This window comes from Phalacrocorax carbo, chromosome 4 (genome assembly GCF_963921805.1).
Source record: "Phalacrocorax carbo chromosome 4, bPhaCar2.1, whole genome shotgun sequence".
NCBI lineage: Eukaryota > Metazoa > Chordata > Aves > Suliformes > Phalacrocoracidae > Phalacrocorax > Phalacrocorax carbo.
In genome coordinates, this window is record NC_087516.1 from 12957873 (window position 1) to 12975436 (window position 17564).

Sequence of the window (17564 nt, forward strand, 5' to 3'; positions counted from 1 at the left end):
CTGTCTGTAACATCTAACCCTGTAGAATAAACGCTACAGAAGATTTAAGGAAATGAAACACAGTGGCACCACAGGGCAAGCTAAAAAGTTCCAGAATTTTTCAGGAGAAAGAAAGAGGAAAATGAGCTCGCTTCTGAGCAGTGTATTTGCTGAATGCATTGACAGTGAAGTTTGGACACTCATATGAAAGAGTTTAATAACTGAGGCAAAGTTGTTGCTAAAGGCTGTAAATTACCATCCTTGAGTTATCACCACTGAAGCCTGATTATTCTTAAATGCGATCTAACCGTCTTGCTTATTTTAGTTACTTCAAAATATCTTCTTCAGAAAGTTTTAGCATAATAGATTTTTTTTTCAATTTCTGAATCTCAGAAGTTTTAAGCTGCAGAAGAGGTTCTCCTAGAGACCACCATATATCCCAACCATATATGAACAGTTGTTCTTTATTAACTACTAGTCCAAGGATACCAAAATGGACATCATGCACGTGTATTTTCAAAGATATTATTTTGTCATGTTCTGATCTCTTTTCCTTATTAAGAAGTTGCTACTAAAACTGATTGATGGGTAGTCTTATCGTACCAAGAGGACTTGTCATTCAATTCTTTGACCTTGTCTTCACACTAACAGTCAAGTGTCTTTGAAATCTGTTTACTTCAGATTTTACAAGAGTATTAATGACAGGATGTCAGCACTTCTCAGGTTCAGAAGATCTAATAATAGTAAATTAGTTCGGACAGTAGGGTCATCTGTAATGTACTTTAAGCAAGAGAGACAAACTTTATTATTCCACCTTATGATTAAAGATAAGTACAACAATTCTTAAGCCACTTTTAATTCTTTGGTGGGTGTTTTTATTGAAGAATGTTCTCTATTTTTTGAGGCCAACCTAGAGCACATTATGTGAGAACAAGAAAAAAGCTAGACTGTCAAATAAAGGGCTTAACTTGACAGATGCAACACCCTTTCCAGAAACAGCTACAGAACCTAGAAAGCTGAGTCACCTGTTATTGAGCAATCTTTGGGCAAGTTTGAGAAGCAGCCTACATGACTCAAAGCTGTTTTAGTCTTTCATTTTTATGTACAATGTATAAAAAGGGGCTATTTGTCCCTCTGTCACTAACATGGGGCCTGCTGCACTTCAGATTAATGAAAATGAGGCATCTAGATTTAAGGAGGGGGATGGAGAAAAAGAAATCTTTTCTGGTGGTAATACCTTCCTTCCTTCATCAGCAATATCACATAAAAACTACACATGGCAACATTTTTTTCTTGTTTTTCCTACAGACCCTTTGCTTTGCTGCATAACTGCCTCAGGAGGAAAAGTGATCTTTCATTCCAACTCCTTCCAGTATAGTTGCACTCTTCTTGTTTACCTTCTCACAATCTAATCTATTCTACAGCATGAGATTAGTAAGAATAATACAAAATATGATAATCAGATGACCCATCAAATCCCAGAGAAATTGTCCTCCAACATTAATGCTGTGTCTTCAGGAACTGACTAATCTAGCAGAAAAACGAACAGTCACGTCACACCTGTATTTGCATCGGCCATATACGGCCTCTTCAGAAACCATGTGTGGACAGCATTTTGATTAGCACTTAAAGCTTCTGAAGTTTTGGGGGGTTTTTTTTGTTTGGTTTGGGTTTGGTTTTTTTTTGTTATAGCTTTTGGATCTATCTCAGACTCTTCTAACATTTCACATATATTACATAGATAAACAAATGTGCATTCAACACAACTGAGCTTCAGATTCCTCAAATTTCCTCCAATATTATTACAGGTCAGTGAAACTTCTGGTTTTGCCTCAATGAAGCATAAAAATAAAACGAAGTTGATACTTGTTGCCTCCAAGACACTGAAGAATGTAAAAGTGAAGGATAGTACCACACAGTCAAAGGAAGCTGTAAATGATTATAAAAAGAAGTAAAATAAGAAGTAGCTTTGAGTCACTTATTCTGTTAAGAATGCAAATTTTAAGTAAAGGATGTTAGCTGATGGATTAATAAGAACTTTCAAGTGATTCCAAACCATTAAGTTATTCACACTGATATTCAAAACGTAATTACTTTCAACCACATGATAGAGTTGGATTAATGGAACAAATACTTTATGAGTAACTCATGAGTCATGCCTAGTTATTATTATGATGTTTTGGTTACTTATCATTCCAGCTCCGTAGCTTTACTAAATAACAACAACAATAATAATAAATAACACCACATTCAGACTCTCACATCTTTATGGACATACTGTCAAGTGTAAGAGGACAGAAAAGAAGAATATTTATGCCATATTTTCAATGGAGTGTCTTAAAGAAAATACAGCTTGGGTTATGCATACTGTAGGTGGATTTTCAGGCTTCAGTTTTATGCTTTGCAGTTGCTTCTTCAAACCTTTATGTACAGATTTTTTTGGGGGAAAAAAGTTGTCTTTATTAGTAAATGTGTCAAATGGCATAGATGAATGTGGGAGGGAATTCGTTCTGCTGTTCCACCATCCCCCAAACAGCAGATATGCAAAGGCAGAGTGAAACAGGAATGGAGCAGGGTCATCCGTGCCTTGAAGCTGGAGTGAATAAGCAATACTGTCAGGTACATGAAAACTAGAGTTGTATGTGATTTCATCACTAGAAGATCTAAGGTCCTGAGGAGGAAAAGATAATCTGCTATCCTCTGTTGCCCACTCCACCCCTATTTGTTACTTCCTGTAAGCCTCTTGCTTTCTGTCCCCCACTCTTCCCTCCAGCATACAAGCCCATGAGCGACAGAGCAAAATTTGCCTTTGGAGATGGCTGACCTTTAGTAATTGCATTTCAAATTAATATCACAGCACCAATTGCGCATACAATCTTTCTTTTATACCTATCTTTTCTTTGCCTTCCCCATCAGAACAGCATTGTGTTTTGCTCCTCTTTCTTCCCATTTCATTCTTATCTTTTGGCAGCGATTACACAAGAAGACTTTGTGCATAGCATCAGCAAGGAGAGAGAAATGCATTATTCCTTATTTTGAAAGCTGGATGTGCTAGGCACAGATTTAATCTAAATTGGAGGTAGAGCATCACTAACAGTACTGATAGCAACGTCAGGCATCCTTGGCACACAGAGAAAGTCTATTTGTATTTGCTCCAGAATTTTCTATTATGTTCTCTTTTAGCATATCAGTGCTCAGTGTCAATTTACTGTCCCATCTCAGAGAAGAGAAAACACATGCCTTAAATATCAAGCATGCTGCAGGCAACTGTTTCCAAAAATTTTGGATAGGTGAACCTCTGTCAGAATATTTCAAATATCACTACACTTTATGCTTCCAATTGAAAACCACATACCTGCAACGTCATTCCACAGCTCACCTGTGAAGCATTAGCCCATGAACTTGCAGACCACCAGTGATCCATACCCAACAGGCACCTTACAGATAACTCTAACAACTATTGCTAACTAACACTTTTGATACTCTGACATCCATTCTGGGGAGAAAAACAGGGCCGATGGCTGGAAAATTGTTCATCTAAGTCTACAGTAGTCTGCTTATTTAACTGCAGCATCTCCATGTACTTACTCTGGATCTAGCTTATCCTTTCTCAATTCACTTGCCACCCTCCCCACTCTATTTTCCATTATAACAGAGCAAAGGTGAAACTCTAAGAATGGTGAGACAAACTGCATTTCCTTGAAAATGGTAAATATTCTGCAAAGATGTATCCAGGAAAGGAAGAGATTCTGGGAGGTAAAGAATAGTCCAACCTCTGAGTCTCCAATAAAAAGGCACCTAAGTAAATCACTAGGAATCAAGCCCTGTGCTTTCTATGTATACGAGCACTAAATTAATCTCAATACACAAGAATATCACAGAACATTGCATTACATTATTTATTCCGCCAAATTTCTATTGTGTTTGTAAGTTATCTGAAAAATCAACAACAGTTGTCTCAGATTATTTGTAAAGTAACTCCTGACCTGTAGCTTGTTAGCTATGAAATACCTGAGCTCTGACAGGGCATAGGGTAACATGTTAAGTTTGTTTTTGCCTGACCAACTTGTGACTTGTGGAATCAGACTTCCATCCTAAGCATGTGTGATTATAAATTCCAATCACCATCCTTGAGTATTCTGTAATGTGTAGTTAAAATGTATTGATTTGGCAAATCCTACCATTTGCTGAAGTCTATTTGTAGAAAATTAACACAGGACGGGTCTAGACAGGACTGAATAAATTAATTCTGAAATATGAGCTAATATTCAGAGAAAACTTGCAATATTCTGTTGCTCAACTCAAGCAGAACAAGAGATTCAATTACTTGTGCAGCTTCTTTTGTGTGTTCTGTGTCCCAGCAAAGTCTTGGCTCACCAAACCACTGCCTCATGCTTCCTGTCTGAAACGAAACTCAATCGCAGCCTCAAACACACTCAAATACACAGAAGACTTCCAAGGGAAAATTAATGGCCATGGTCACTCATCTGGGTTTCTCCCCCACTGATTCTACTATGGTATCGTTTGGCTTGTCACTTAATACTCGGTGCGAGAGGAATGCTACCGTTTTTGCTGTTAGTTTTGTTAACAGGCTCTGCATTGCAGGTAATATTGTCCATCAAATCACATCATCCACAGAACAAAATGATGCCAGCTTCTAACCTCTGAATAGACACCTGCAGACAAAAGCAGGGTACCACTGCTTGGTCTGGTGTGCTCCTAGAAAACACTCAGAGTTAAGAAAAACAGTGATATGAAAAAAAACAGAATCAGCACTACATTCCATAAAGTACGTGGTAACAAGGCTGATTCTGTTAAATGCTACACTGAATCCTAAGTGCACACAGGAGCTTGAAGGGACTTGCAGGAGACAAGATCTACTGATGGCAGCCCTTTTCAGTCACAGAGGTTTACTACAGGAGCCAGAGCTCCCAGTCACTTTGTGATCCAGAGGAAAGCCACTTGCTCCTCCAGAGCCAAACAAATATTCCGCTGTTATTATTTCATTTCTCTACCAGCTACCAGAATCCCTGCTGATACAGAACAACAATACTTTTTAATCTAACAATTCATTCTCTAAAGAGCGCTTCAAAATGTAAATGATGTGTTCTTATTGTCATTCAATATAGAGAGACATTTATAAATCTATGATTTCATCCTGAAATCTGTTTATCCAAGTGGTTATGAATCATTTCCATTAAGAACATCTTACCATTCACAGCAAGAGTTATTTCCATAATCAAAGAGCATTGTTTCTTCTCCCCAACAACTAGAGTCCAACTCAAGAGTGCAGGGGGAAGGGGGAGCAGTTCAAAAGTTTCTTAGTTCACCTGACGAACAACTTGCAACAGAGCTTTCTAGCCTTTAACGAGGCCTCTCAATAAATGCTTGCACACTGCATGTGCACTAAATAATGCATGCCCATTTGCTTAAGTACTCCCCAAACACACAGCTCCCCTGTCTGAAACTCATAGTGACTGAACAAAACTGTGAGACACGAGTGATGTGTGATGCATGTAATGGTGAAACTGCCACCGTACCTGTCCCAGAAAACCTAACCACAGAATGAGTGCTGCTTCATCTAGTCTACACTTGTGCCTCTGTGGCAATGTTTTGCCACTTGGAAACATCCCAAATTCAATCTTAACCTTGGAATTACTTGTTCTAATGTATTTTGGAACAGTCCAGCTTTCATAAACATCTGATTTCACTACAGAAAATTACAAATGTCATCAGTCAGTACCACACAGACTTCTTGGCTCCTCTTCTTCACATACATTTGGAGATTGTTCATATTTGTCTGAAAATGTTTTGAAGTTGTAATGGTTGTAAAACCTAACAGTCTCATAAACTAAGCTCCAACTCCAGTCCTGTAAGTATTGCCATGTCTGATGCTCACAACCTCCAGTAATCACAGTGGGCTACTGTTAATACTGAAGCCATTGACAGCTTTTCTTTTTTTAAAAAACAATAGTTTGGCAATAATGGGGTCTGATTTCAGTGTTGTACCCTTATAATGGAGCTAACATTTGTGTACAAGATCAAATTAATTTACAACTTTGAACAGGGACCAAGCTAGCTAACAGAGCTAACTAAGTGTTTTCTGTATTTGGTGGGATAAAACCATGAGGTAATGCTGCAACTCAGAACGAGCCTGGTGGAAATTGTCCATTCTTCCAAATCTAAAAGATGTAGGATATTTAGGGTAACAAAAGGAACTGAAAATGCTTTAGGGCAGAAATGTGAACATATGCAAAGCATGAAAAATCTAAAAGGAGCTTTTTGATTTGAGCATAAATCACAATTAGCAGTCAGGATTCCAGTTTCCTGTCACAGTGCCTATAAATATTTCTCTCTTCTATACAACTACTGTAAAAACAACTTTCTTCTCAGTGAAAGCGTTTCGGTCCTTGATCCTTCCATTACTGAACTGTGGAGCTAAACACAGGTTTCCAGCATAACTGGAATAATCCACAATGAAGGTCAAAAACCTGCTTTCTCTCTGAAAAATGAAAAGTCCTGGGGCAGGCAGAATGGCTGCCGATCCGTGGGATTACTGGCAAAATGCTCACCTCTACAGAGGATTAATGCCAGCGGCCCACCTCAGTCAACACGGGATGCCCTGCCTGCTCTGCCGTGCCCACCTCCATCGTGGGTAGGGGACAAAAGAAACCAAGTCTTTTGCCCCTCCCAAATTCCCATCAGATCCTGATGTAGGTTATTCCTCTCTGTGATAAAGATGTCACATTAGTTTCGAACCTGAGTTTATACTACTTTACACAGAAGTATCACACCACAGAGAACAGCACATCAGTATGAATGAGACTGAGGCAAATTCTGCTTCATTGTACAAACTTCCACTGAAGTTAGAAATAAATTCTAATGCCACATAGGCTAATGTGCCTATGGAGCCTATTAACATTCTTTCTGTGTTTTGCAAATTACCACTTTCAGGGGGCCACAGTAGTACTCAGAATAAATCTGACACTTAAAAAAAAGCCATAATACTAACAATATATTTTATTTACCATCAAGATGTCAGAGCAGATAAAAGTGTTTATTTTAGTCACAGCCCTAAAAGGAAGTTGTCCAGAAGGAAGCTACAATTTACCACATACTGAAAGGATAATAACATCTGATTTTAACCTACTGCAGATACATTAAATAATTATCAATCAGCCAGTATTGATCTGCCTAATTTAAGAAAGCCTCTTATCACTTAAATATAAGCAATTTTACCTGTAGGTGTGAAATTTTTCAGGCTTTAAATAAATCAAGCAGTAAGAAGCCCTAAACCCCAAAATTAATTTTCTGATAATATCAATCTGTAATTAGAATCACAATAAACAAACAAAACCACCCAGAAATCCAGAAAACAGGGCTGCAAGTTTTTTCAAAAGAAGCCTACTTCATTTCCACCACTGCCAAGGCTGGTGAATTATACCGCAGTCATCCCTAACAGATGTTTGTTTATCTATTTATTAACCTCCAGTAATGAAGATTTTATAACCTCCTCAGGCAAATAATCCAAATGGCCTATAATTTTATAGTTTTCCCTAATTTCTAATTTACATTTTCTTTCCTAACATGTAAACCTGTTTTTCATCATCTAGCACTACGTATTTGGGGACTGTATCCTCTTTCAGGACATTTTTTATATATTTGAAGACTGTTAACACATAGCCCATTGACTGCTCTAAAATAAATAACCCATTATTCTGGTCTTTGTCATAGGTCACATGTTAGACCCTCCTTCATCCATGATGCTTTTCTCTAGACTTGCTCCCATCCAATGCCCCACAAGGTTGAATTGACCAGAAGGACTGCTTTGCATCTTTTGCATGTAAACTCATATATACATATATTCCAGTGTGATGTCTGGCTTTTTTGCACCACTAAGACAGGATTGACTTTCAGTTTGTGGTCCACTTAATCCTCAGATTTTATGTGTGTAAAATTTCCTCTTAATCATTATCTCTGAGGCTGGCAATTCCTCTAGAAGTGCAATAGTTTGCACTTATACCTATTAATTAATCCTGTCTGTTTTCCTATCATTTCCTCAGTTTGCTAGGATCATTTTGAATTCCAACATGCTTACAATCCCTCCAGACTCCAGGACATCTACAAATTTAATACATACACTGCCTACGCCATCAAGCAGATCACTAATAAAAATTGACTGACCCCGAACACAAACAGGTCTCTAGAAAATCCTATTCATTTCACTTTTCTGTTTTCCCAGTGAAGCAGTAATGACGTTCTGAGAAAGTCTCCCAACCAGCTACCCATTTCTCTGCAGTAGCTTCATTTGATTATCATCCCTTAGATGTTGGGTTTTTTTTCAGGAGGCCACCCAAATCTCTTGACAAAACTAAATAACTGGATACTCCAAAATTACTTCACGGAAAATGACTGAGTAAAGCAATAAAATTTATATGCCTTTTATATAACATGTACTGATAACCCCATCATCCTACATGCCACGTTCCCATTGACTTCAGTGCTCAGCACTGGAATATTAACAATTCACTTATAATTCTGGCATTGTACTTACAAAAGAGATGTGGTACATAACAGCACCAGAGATGATTTATTGTAGTCCTTTGAATGCTAACCACAGAAAGAGAAATTAAAAACTAGCAATTGTGGAGAAAATATGTTTTCTAGACACTAACTCAAGCACACATCATGACTAGAACTGGTTTTGGTGGAGAAATCTGATAGTGGATCATAGTGTTGTCACTTGTAAGAAGTATAATCCCTCGTAGTGTGAGCTCAGGAGATTTCAGGTTTGGGACTGCAGAGCAATCCAGCTCCATACGCATGACAGCCTTGTGCCCCTGGCCAAAAGGACTGTAGTCTTGGACATTTAGAAGCCAATTTTGAATACCATCAGGTTGCATTAGACTACCTACATGAGCTAAACTTCCACAGTTCACATTTCAAATGCATCACTTTTCTTGCACTGGCTTTATTCAAAAGAATATTCACATTAATCTGTCTATATCGATGCTTTAAGATGCATAACAGAAGAAACAGCAAGACATTTGGAAAAAAAAAATAGAGAGCAGATGTAGTTCATCCTAAAACCAAACTGAACAATCTAATATAAAGGCAGGCCTGAAGAGCTGAATCCGTATAGCATTGGGAAACAATGAGTTGCAGAGGATTTTGACGGACCAAATACAACAATGCCAGCCAGTATAGCACGTCAACTATTTAATAAAAGCAAACAACCTCCAGTGTTGTCATATTTAGGCCTCATTAAATCCAAAATACCAAAGCTTCTCCATATTTAAAGCAGAGGCAGTTTATTCAGCATTGAAAAGGCATCTTCACTTTATCTTTACTGGGACAGAGTTTCATGGGTTTCCCAGTGCCACCAGCATATGCTCAAACTAGAAAGCTTAAACAATTCTAAGTACTTCCTCAGCCTACATCTTTCTGTATATCTGGGTGGGGGGTGGGGTATTCGTCTCATAACTAAAGGGAAAGTAAGGACTTTTTTGTATGACATGAGGGAAATTTAAAAGTGATTTCTAAGAAGGTACTTCATGATGCAAATTCAGGAAAAGGCAACATTCTCCCTTTTCCTTCCTGTCTAATTCTTTAAGGGCATGTCTATGAGGATGTGAACCTAAAACTTGTCTGAACAACGTAATTGTGCTATACTTGATAATGTTCTACCATACCCAGAAATCCAAACTAATGGAAAGCATTAATAGAAACCAATTTTAATAAGTGAAAGAACACTGCAACGAAACATTTCTGTAGCACATCTCATGCTCACCTTCTCCTAGGATAGAACACTGCACAGTGCAACACTTTTTGGCAAATAAAGCATCATATATATGTCTATGTATAAATGCATGTAATTATGTCATCTCTGGCTATGACCTGAAAGGAAAAGGTTGGAAACAGGTAACAACTACCTAGAACATATGAACAAATTACAACTGCATTTCTGAAATAGCACAAACCCAGAGCTATCACATGGCAATAGAGGCACAGTGTTAAATTCTTGATCACCACTGTAATTAAGCCTCCCTACTATACCTATACACCAGAGGATGCATTCTGCTTGATCTACAATGTGCAAGACAAGTCTTAGATATACATCTTTAGTCTGGCTCCCTCAGGAAATAAGACACATGATCATTTTTTTTTCCTTTTCCAGTTGTTTTCCCCATCCAAGATGGCTTTTGGACTCAGATTTCAGAGGAAGAGACACCTCAAAAATCCTGAACTCCTACAAGTTTTATTAATAGCAATAGCTAGACGAAGGATACGCACCCAATTAGCATCTCCACTGAGGGAAAGGCAAATGGAAGAGGCCATCAGGGGGTCTGGCAGGCAGCAGCTGGCTGGCTCGCTAGTCATCAGCCACAGCAAGTATTGCCTCTTGCTCTTCCAAGAGGCATGTGGAGATGACCACGGGGTATTGCAGGAGTCAAACAGAAATGTCAGGGGAACATAGCAAGGCAGTTCATTATTACAGTGGACAGAAAAACCCATAAGCAAAGTGTTCTGTGACTCCACTACCAGAGCTACTTGCATCGGAATATGGTCTATATGACTATACAGCGCACAGGTTTACTAAAACAAAAAAGTAGAATGCCTTAAGATATGGGGAGAAACTTCCATGGCCTTTCTGTGCAGTGAGTGGGCTTATCTGATGTCCCACTTGTACACAGCAGTATATAACCACAAAAAGTAGAAGCTGAGTATTCTCTTCTTGTTTATGATCTCCCCCTTAATAAGTAGTTGCAAAAATAGTTATAGCAAAATGCAGAAATAAGCAGTTCACCTGTGTTGTCATCGCTTTCAAAAAAGTTATTTCACCCAATATTAAAATACCCTCTTAAAACAAAACATTCATACTCTATTTTGCTGATTAAGTACCACTTGCAACCCCATAAGAAAAAAAAGGAAAAAAAAAAAATTTACTTATGAACAATTTCTAAAAGATTAATTTTATTTTTCTTTTTTTTTAGTCCAGTCCAGAGTACCACAGTACATGGTTCTTCTGTACTTGTTTCTTAGTGTAGTACATTGAACGTACTAAACTCCTTTAGGCTAGTTCAATGTTGCATCACATATTTATCTAAGTGGTTATTCTTGATCAGATCTCACAGCAAGGCAGTCTCCATTTTTATTATTAATTTGGAAATTGTGTCAACCTACCAATACACAAATTACTGAGACTTTATCATTTCCTTTACTAACATTTCATAATCTTTCTCACCTTACAATGTCGCTTCTCACAGCCAGGCAGGAAGCCATTTTCTTGTCATATGAAAGTTCTGAGACTCCATAAATTGCTATGGTTTGAATCAGGATGAAAATAAAGATGAAACAATACTTCCCAAGGTTATCTCAAAAAAAAAAAAAAAAAGGAAAAAAGGAAAAGCGACAAAAATCAGAGAAGAAGCAACATCCCAGAAGAGAAAAAAACCTTATGGTGAACATATGCGCTAGTCCTGTGGGAACCTCTGGTTAAACTTCTCGAAACTGCACTGCCTACAGGACCACCTTGCTTTTTCTGAGATAGGTGTTTGCCTATACATGGCTCCCTCTCCTTTCAGGGTGGAATTCCCAGTCATAAAATAGAAATGCTTGTAAAAGAATTCTTGGTAAAACCAGCACATTCCTGTAATAAGCTTTCATTTCAGTAAATATAAATGTACATTCTTCAAAAAAAGACTGTCAGCCACTTTCAGAATGACCCTCATTTTATGTTCTTACTGAATGCTGGTGAAAGCACAGAACCAAGAAACGAGTACACACACATTTTCCCAGAGTAACTGGTGGCATAGTACTAACAAATTCCAAAGGGAAAAACATCTCACTTTAAGCCTGTAACTCTATTTTAAACCAATTCACAGCAGCTGACTGATAATAAGGAGACAAATACAGTTTTAGTTCAATTACTAAAATATCTGAGTTTTAATGTAGTGCTTTTTAACCCATTTATTTATTGTTAGCTTCCAAACCTGGAAAAACTTTATTTGTGAGCTTTTTTTATTTTAATCACCCTAGCCATCTGCAGCACATCTGTTACTTGCTAGTATACAGTAATTAACTTAAATGTGGACTGGGTACTATTCTGCATCAACAGATATCAAACACCTGCTTTGATAAGAGACCAACACCTCTTTATCAGCTATAGTAGCTGGTCAGGTTAGAGTTAGATTTACTATCCATCCTGGAAACTTCTGTGATATAACTCTAAGTAGTAATTGAAAGCAAAGTCTAGGGTTTTTAATGTTGTCTATTCCAGTAGCAAAATGCTGTTTCTTGAGAAAGTGATCTCACATTAAAAGACAGATACTCTGATACTAGTATTTATTTGGTTTTAAACATAAAAAGTGAATGTTTGACATTCACTCAATTAGAAATCTTGTGTCACTGCAGTTTTTCTGCTGAGTGTGGAGAAGGGGATATGTCTCTCTCTGTGATCTCTGCTGGAGAGAGAACATTTAATGAATCCATTACGAAAGTTCTCAGAATTGTAACCGATTCATTAGGTTTTTGAAAAACTCCTCACGATCATGCTGAATCCACATAACTACCACCACTTGGGAACTTTGTAGTCAGCCTTGAACTGGCCACACGACTGCAACGGTTAGACTTCCAGGCCAACTGGACCCACCTCTAATTGCATACTTAGTACAAGTCAGTTTTGACAATCCTGTTACAATTTAAACAAGACATAACTGAATCCATTATGAATCCCTGGATAATTGCATTTTGTTACCTTAGAGGTCTGAGGCTCCTATAATTAATTGCATTCTTTTTAAAGTCAACCCAGAAAAGAATGGCTTTCTGCCAAGAAAGTTTTTATAATGTTCAAAGACTCATTCTGAGGAACAGCAGGTGCTCTTTGTTTTTATTTCTCAGTGTGCTAATGCCAGAGAACCAGGGCGTTCAATTGCCATGTGTCCACAACCTAATGCTCTCTCCATCTCCATAAAAGAGAGAAATTATTGTACCATTCAGAGCAATACCCCAATAAACACAGTATGGATCAGACTATTAGGTAGGCTGTTTCGGGAAGTTGTTCTCTTGGGGAAACACGGTTCATAGGTGCATGTGAAGAAAGTCTGCTACAGTATTTGTGCATCAAACCTTTCATCACATGTGTTACATCCTTAGTGAGGGTGCTCAGCCTGTTCTCAGAACACAAAGCATCTCAGGCTGCCTTCCCTGGGCAGCAGGGAGCTCATTAGTATCACCAGCTCACCATCTGTCTCTGAAGGAGGAAGAGATGGAATTAATATATGATGGAGGGGAAAAAAAATAAAAAGGCAAACAAAAAATTGGTTGGGAAGCAGCAAGATGTCATCCAGAAAGGCACAGAATGTTTCCTTTGAAATCATCTCTCCTTGTCTGTGTGAAACATGGAGAACGGCTTGGGCATGGCTATGAAATGTACACAAAAGCATTGGTAAAGACTGAATTATAATCATTTTAACTACAGGATCTTCCAAAATCCACAGAAGAACATCATTAAGCACAGCTGTCTGCAGACAAGTCCTGTGAAACCGTCCTGGTTCTGTACTGCCCGAACCACAGGAGCAGACAGCAGCTGAAATGATGTCTTTCTGGCTGTGAGGCATAACAAGAGAAAAGGTAACAAATAAGAGCAGCTCCTGGTATGGAGACAGCAGCCGTCCTGCAGCGCAGACCACGCGTGGGGTGGGTGACAGAGAGGAAAAATGATCTACAACTGGGAAGCATCGTGTCTGGTCTGCATACCCAAAATGAAAGCTGTAATCACCCAAATGCAGAACAGTCTCCTTCACAAATGAAGCCTTTACAAATGATTGGGAAATCAACAAGAGACTACAGGAGACAGCCAGGGCAGGACAGAGTCACTGAGGACAATGACAGGAAAGAAAGGATGCAGAGGAAGAGGACTCCACAGGGCAAATGCAAGGCAGAGCACAAAGCTTTGTGATAAAGGACCAACCTTCTGAATACTTCAAAATTCCTAAAACATCTCTTTTGTTAGATGTTAGCCATTTTAATACCACAGTTATCTTTATAAGAATATTTTATATATACACATACTGCAGTATAAAACAATGCAACCTCTAGAACACCCAGCCAATGGCACATCTCTCTGAGTACGTGAGAATTAAAAAAAAATTGTATTTAAAAAAAAACTAACCTCAAATTATTTGGAGAAGTTTTTTCGAGTACTAGCAATTATGTTTGTAACTATGCTCACTATATATCCATTTTGTGTCTTTAAAGAACGATGTAGACTTCAAATCTGAAACATACTTAAACTAACCTACTTTGTTAATATGGTCATAAATAGCCACAGGTAAAACAGAATTGAAATCACAAATTATAAAGTCCAGGGCAGCCTGAAAGTCAGTCACTGAGTGAATCCGCTACCATCTGGTCCTTCAGGAATCTCAAAATAAATATTCAGAAAGAGAATACATCTTACTGAAAATCAGGATTGGTTGCACAAAACATTTAGGGATTTTGAAAACTGTGACATAAATATCAGCCTTTCCATTGATCCCACAGATCTTTGGGTCAATGCAGCAACTTAGCAGATGGACAAAGATGAAAAGCTCAGAGAATAAGTGTCCAAAATCTGAGACTCCTTCACTTTTTTGGTGGTATATACTTTGACACTCAGATGAAAGCCTGTTTTCTTTGGTTGTTAAGTTCTATGTTGGTGAAAAGACCCTCCGAGCCATAATGAAATTATGGGGGAAAAAAAATACAAATAACACAAAATCCTTAAGTCAGATGGTGGCATTTACACTCATGTACCTAAGCAGATGCCTTGATTTTAAGAATGGCCAAGCAATTGCCAATAGGTATTTTCAGGCACCACCATTTTTCGAAAAACAAAGTCATTGACCTACAAGGTACTACAATTGACTTCGGGTTTTTAAATTTATTTATTTCAAAGCTGTATTCTGTTAAAAGGTGGAAAAAAAAAGTGTCTAGCTCTGAATGCCAGAAAATGTTAACGGTATGACCTCAGTTTTCTGCTGATCATGAACTATGTGGAACTTGTCCAATAAACATAATAGACTGGGAAGATGAGTAACAGTTCTTGAATGAACAAAGTGAGTAGGTCATCAGCACACAGAGTAAATGCACTTCTGTGCTACTTTCTGGGTCACAGACACTCTCACAGCCCACAATATCCTCCTCTTGACTATGTCCTACACCTCTGTGGGTCTGACCTACCTTGACAGTATGTTATTGTCATATATGCAACTTCAAATGCAGTTACAAAAGCAGCACACTAGAGTAGCACATCGGCAAAACCAAATTTTATATATGAAGAAAAACATGTTAATGAGTAAACTCCAGCTCTGTTTTATAAAGCTGTATAGCTGGAGTAGCTCTCTGAATTTCACTGTAACTGCCCCAGAAACGCAACCACAGAACCCGTTTTAACATCGGTGTAACACAGAGGCGAGTCCAGTTCACTGCCCAAGTGTTTTTGCATTTCCTTGAGAAAAGGGTATCCAGGTTAGTTACTAAAAAAATATTTTCATTTCTGAAGTTCTACTGTCAGTGATGAGCAGATTATTTGGTTGCATTATGTTATTTTCTGCTTGCCATGCCAGAGTGTGTAGCAATGGGATAGAGGTAATGCAACTATTGGATGCAAACTCACTGCTGTAGAAGAAAGTGCAGATATACTAATCCTGAGACAGTAAGACAAGACACGACTTCATACTGGGTTTGTATCAAGAAATGGAGTGGGTACAGCACTGGAAGGTGTATGTTCACCAGGTGAGGTATATAAAAATGGAACTCATGGAAATCATAACTACTTGTAAATATGGAGACACAGGACAGGTCAGGACAGAAAATATGGTTGTGTTTGTTACAAACCGGTATTTGCTTCTTCTGAAGTCATTAACAAGAGGTTTATTCATATCACCACTGTATATCCCACTTTCATTGTTCCACGCCACACTGCCTGCCTCTAACACAAAACAGTTAAGATTCTCTAAATACAGTAGTTGACCATGATAGCTGATAAGCGCCCAAAACTCTCCTCTCTGTTGGCACACAAAAAGCAGTTCTGTAGTAATTTATGACAACTAATGTCCCCAACAATAGTATTTCAGTTCTGCTCAATAGGTAGTATGTTAGGTAACAAAGGCAACGTGGAAAATTATATCTAAAAATGAACCTTCCGTTTTTGGTTAATTATGAGGCATGGTAATTTTGAAGAATGTGGTTGCATTTTTTGAGTAGGGAGTTTGACTAGATAGATGACCTCCACAGATCCCTGTAAGGGCCTGGGAAGCATCCATCTTCCTGAAGAAGAGGAGCATGTGCCAACCCAGAACCAACTTCCCAGAGTAATCGCTGCTGTTGCAGAAGTTTATCTGCTGAGTAGCATAGACAGGTGCCCCAAAGGTGGAAGTACAATCAAACACACAAGACAGAACTACCGCCAGTCCTGAAGGTAGAAGATTCACAAGCAGATTCATAGACAAGTTCATAACATTTTTTGTTTTGACGAACCTCTAGCAATCAAAAGAAAACCAAACAAAAACACAACACCCATACAATTGTAGATCATTAACATAATGCTAACATACCTGGCATAATTTTTCAAAAAGGGAAGGTACTCTCCACTTTACTGGCATAGTCTCAAAGTAGAGTCCCTTCTTTTTGTTTGCTGAGCTCTTGACTTGAAGCATTTTTCAAGGTGTTTTTTTTTTATTTATTTATGATCACTCTAGGCCTCCTAAAGGTTTGGAATCCTGTTGGTTCTAACAAATTGCACTCATAATTAATAAATGTGCTAAACCTGCTGTCAACCTAATTGATGAGGAAAACTCAACTGGGTCCTAGCAGGGAAGGATTTTCCACTGTTGTGCCTTTTTTAAAAGAAAAACCTACTTCTGGTTGAGGACAGAGGCCTTGAAATGAGAAAAATTATGAAGAAACATTTTGAAACCTCAAAGAAGTTGAAAAAGGATAGGATTTTCATTTTAAAGTTAAGGCAAAATTTAAGTTGTGATTGGAACAAAATTACGCCCCTGGAGAGCATCAAAATGGTAAGCTGAAAACAAGAGAACATTGTCTTATGTCATGTATTGCCTCTCCAAAAACCAAACTTCTGCCTGATCTGTTCTGCTGGTTGCCCACCATATTCTTGTTAATATTTCTCTCTCATGGACAGCTATCACTGATTTTCCCAAAACTACCTAATACCCAGCCTTCTGCCTGCAACTTGCTCTCTCGGCTCCTGCCTCGTCATCTCCTACCACAAGATCAGCAGCTTCTCTGCACTTCCCATACTCCCCATGCTGGCCACCACTGGCAAGCTAGGAGAACACCTGCATGCAGCACACCTGAGTCACAGAAGAGAAGCCACAGCTGGAGGGATATGCACTTGTCAGCTCTACTCAGCCAAAGCTTTACCTATATGAGTTTCATGGAGAAGGGAGAGTATTATTTCCATTTGGTTACCAGAACTTTGTTCATGGGCCAAATGAAAAGCTGACTGACCTGACTGATATTGCAAAGGCACTAACATAACTGAATTAGAAAGTGATAAGTGTGTTTTGTAATCCTGTGCT

General features: G+C 38.4%; 1 protein-coding gene across 3 annotated transcripts in view; it reads right to left on the reverse strand.

The window, feature by feature from the left end:
- The window catches only part of SORCS2 (sortilin related VPS10 domain containing receptor 2), a 596570-nt gene that overhangs the window by 275740 nt on the left and 303266 nt on the right, over positions 1-17564 (reverse strand). The window lies entirely within an intron of this gene.